Here is a 4,066-nt window from a genome sequence, read left to right as displayed (position 1 = left end):
AGGGCTCAAGTAGAAAGCAAGTGTTTTGAAAATGATGAGGGCAATAAATGTACATGTGCTTGACACAACGGATGTATGTATGGATTGTGCTAAGAGTTGTACGAGCCCCCAATAAAATGATTTAATTAAAAGAAAGAATATATTCATTTATTAATATGTAATGGCTGGCTTTTCTACCCTCCCTCCCTCCCCTTCTTTCTTTTTTGTATAAAGGGTTCCACTAGGCCCTATATCTAAGATTGCACATTTGCATGAGGTATGCAAGAAATACCGTGACCTAAAACCCAGAGTGTAAATAGAGCATGGGGTCTAAGTCCTCTTGGGGTGATGTCATAGTCCGGAGGGGGTACTATTACAAGGAAAGCTGCCTGCCCATAGCAGCTTCCTGAGCCTCAGCCAGTAAATATTTCCCACACTCGGGGGCTCCTACACCCACATATCACTGTGGGGAATACAGAAGCCTAACAGGTCTTAGTACCTAGTACTTTATAGGAAGCTTCCCACTCACTGGGATCGCACACACACATAAATGAAAACAGTTCATAATAAAGGACCAAATATAATGAGCTGTTTAGATTAAAAGACATTTTCTGCTCAAATGGAGAGAAACTACTCATATTTTAAATACCACTCTTCCCTAATAGTAGTCATATTTGTGTCAATACAGTTGTGCTGGAGATGAAGTTGGACATATCCTATCTTCCCAACAAACTTAAAGGACTTTATCTTCAGAACTGGGTTCAAGAAAGCACGACTCTGCTTGTCTGGCCTAGAGGTGGCCTCCGAATGGTGTGGGCTGGTGGCCTGACCCGAGGCTGACCAATATCCAGGCTGGCTACCTTCATGGCAAGGCACAGGTGCATTCTTAATCTGGTCCTCGAGACAGTTCCCAAATGTGTGTGTATGTGCATGTGTGTGGAACACACGTACATACGACCGGATGCATTATTTTAGAGAATGGTGCTAAAATTTCACCAGATTCTCAAAATGGCCCGAATGCTGCCCCTTGAAATAGTGCACTCACACACACACACACACACACACACACACACACACTAAAAGCCTTCAGAAGTAAAATATGAAAAGGGACAATATCATAATTTGGCCTTAGGATTCCTGGCACCTGACTCGGCTCTGTCTCCGCTTGGCTTTAAACCCAAGGGATTCTTAAAACCGAACTTCATGGCTAATCTGACACATTTTGCCAAAATGTATCCCAAATTTTGATATGGATGTACCATGGAACTGAGTGAAGGGACCCTTCGTTTGGGCTTGGGACTCTAACAGCCAGCCATGACATCGGGGTCACACTGGTGCTCTCAGTTTAGGGAGAGCACATCCATGCGATATTGGTAGAATAGCCGTTTTATGGCTGACCAGCTAGCGCACATGCAAACGGTGTTGCAGAAAAAGCACACAGAATCTGACTCTTGAATGACTCTCTCTGGGAAATCGAACATCAGGCATTTAAACTCTCAACATAGGTAGCGCAAGGACTGTGTGTTCTAGGCACTGGGAAGCACTCAAAAAAGAAAAGACAAAAAAACAAGAAGCCAAGTCCTGCAGAAGGTTGAGGTGAGGAACAGGGCGGTGGGCGGTGCTGGACTCTAAGTGGACCAAGCTTATATTCCGGATCGGAGGGGCCCTGGAGACGGACTGGGGCTCTCTACTCCCGTACAGCTGGTCTCACCACCCACAGCACGGTTCTACCGTCCTGTGGGTTTGCTAGCGTTGGAATGGCCGCAATAGCAGTGAGTGAGGGCTGTTTCTTTCCGAGGAGCCTGGGGGTGGCGGGGGAGGTGGGGGAACAATGCTTAAGCACGTGGCTGCTGACCTCAATGCTGGCAGTTCCAGCCCACCCAGCCGCTGTTCGGAGAACCCCCTGCAGTCGGCTCCTGTCTGAAGATCGGTCTTGGAAACCCTCTGAGACGGGTTTACTATGTGCTTACGATCCGGTCATGGTGAGTCGGAACCCCAATACCCACACAGTGTACGGCAGAGAGAGGCAATAACTGCGTCTTTCTTTCAGGAATATGTAGTGCAGGTAACTCACGCTATTTGAAATCTCGGCAGGAGCTAAGTAGATGCAGATAAACACAAATTCCCAACCCCGGTCACCACGGTTCCGATTGCAGGGATTGAACAGACACGTTGAAGGGATCGACAAGATCTGGGTGGCGAGTGATGTCTGTCCGGCCGGATTCTTCTGAAGTCGCACCACCATATAGGAACAAGGAAGAGGAAGTCGGGTTTGCTCCTATGGGATTCCTAGATATGTAGACACCACTCTCCCACAGTGTGTTAGTAGTTAACGTGGCCCGTGGCTGCACATCACAGAAGTATGGCTGCTGTGGCTTGGCTACAAGGCTTCACTTCTCTCACAGAACAAAGCGGCCTGGAGTCAGTGGTCTAGAAGCTCCACTAGATCCTCAAGGTCCCGGGCTTCTCCTCGTTCTCCTGTTCATCCTGCGTCCTATGCCCTTGCTGATGGCTCTACTTCCAGCCGATGCTAAGGCAGGAAGCCAGAAGGAAGAAGAAAGGGCAGTGTCTCCACCAAGACGGCATTTTCTTCCCCCAGATATTCTCACTGGCCAGAAATTAGTTACCTAACCACCTGCAGGGAGGCTGGGATCCTGACATTCAAAATAGAAGCAATGGTCTCCTGCTGTCAAAGTCGTGGAAGGAGAGGATGGCTCCTGGGAAGAACTAGCGAGGTCTTCCAGAGTAGGGCAAAAAGTACTCGTCATCCAGTCGCTAGAGAGGGCAGACGAAAGCTATTCAGCACTTTGTGTCTAGCACGGGTGTAGATCCTGGGGGTAAGATAGGCAAGGCTGCTGATTTCCTGGGGCTTCCATCCTGGTGGGCGAAAATAGACCATTTCAAGTAGGACTGAAAGTTATGCGGACAAGATCCGAATCCCCGGAATGACTGTTGGTTGATTGGAGAGAAGCCTGTCTGGGCAAGTGATCACAATGACTGATTTGTATAAGCTGTAGATTGGCAGCTACCTGCATTCAATCACCCAAGTAATTGAAGTACTGGGTGCTATATTTATCTACACTATAAAAATAAGGGAACTGGGACACAGAGCGGTTAAGTAACTCCTCAGAACTCATGCATCTAGTCAGAAGAGTTGGGCTTTGAACCAAGACACCTGTATTCTCTAGCCTACTCACTGAACCACTGAGTTCTACCACATCTGTATGACCGACAGGCTGCTGTTCCAGTCATGTGTTGCCACATCACAAACCAAATATAGTGGCTTAAAATAGTGACTAACATTTACTTTGCTACTGACTCTGCAATTGCGGCAGGGTTCAGTGGGGACAGCTAAGTCCTGCTTCAGAAAGTGTCGTGTCTGTTGGGGAGGACGGACGGGCACCTGGAGGAGGATGCACTTCCCACACTGGCAAATGGGTGCCGACTAGTGGCTCTTACCAGGTGGAGCTCACACACCTTGCGTACCAAAAACCGAAGCTGAATCGTCTATGGCCCAGCCTCAAATCCCAGGGGAGGGCTCTGGAGCTCACCTTCCGGGAGGAAGAGTGTCAGAGACACACTGTCAGAGGACTGTGGGGTGTGAGAAATTGTGGCTGTTTTTGAAAAGGAGGAATAGCAAGTCTAGTCGAGGCTGGAGTTCGAGAAGTAGTCTTTGAAAGCTGGTTAGTAGTAGGCAGTGGAAGGAGAAGGGTGTTGATAGTTGAGCTGAGATTTTCTTAAAATTCAATTAATTAAGAAAAAACCCCAAGAAACCTTCTGAGCATTTGCTATGAATCAGGTGCAATGGTGGGCTCTGTGCACACGATGCCTTAGAAGGCAGCTTCTGCCTTCAAGGAGCACAGAGATTAGTGGGCAATTCAGAGAAGCCTGTGAGCCTCTTGTCATCCTGCTTCTACTTGTTTTTTTTTAATCATTTTACTGGGGGCTAGTGCAACTCTTAATCACGACCCATCCATCCATCCATTGTGTCAAGCTCATTTGTACATTTGTTGCCATCATCATTCTCAAAACATTTGCTTTCTACTTGAGCCCTTGGTATCAGCTCCTCATTTTTCCCCTCCCTCCC

The sequence above is a fragment of the Echinops telfairi genome, unplaced genomic scaffold (assembly GCF_000313985.2).
Source record: "Echinops telfairi isolate 266 unplaced genomic scaffold, ASM31398v2 ScPeMD7_2010;HRSCAF=2546, whole genome shotgun sequence".
Classification (NCBI taxonomy): Eukaryota; Metazoa; Chordata; class Mammalia; order Afrosoricida; family Tenrecidae; genus Echinops; species Echinops telfairi.
This window is presented reverse-complemented; position numbering follows the sequence as displayed.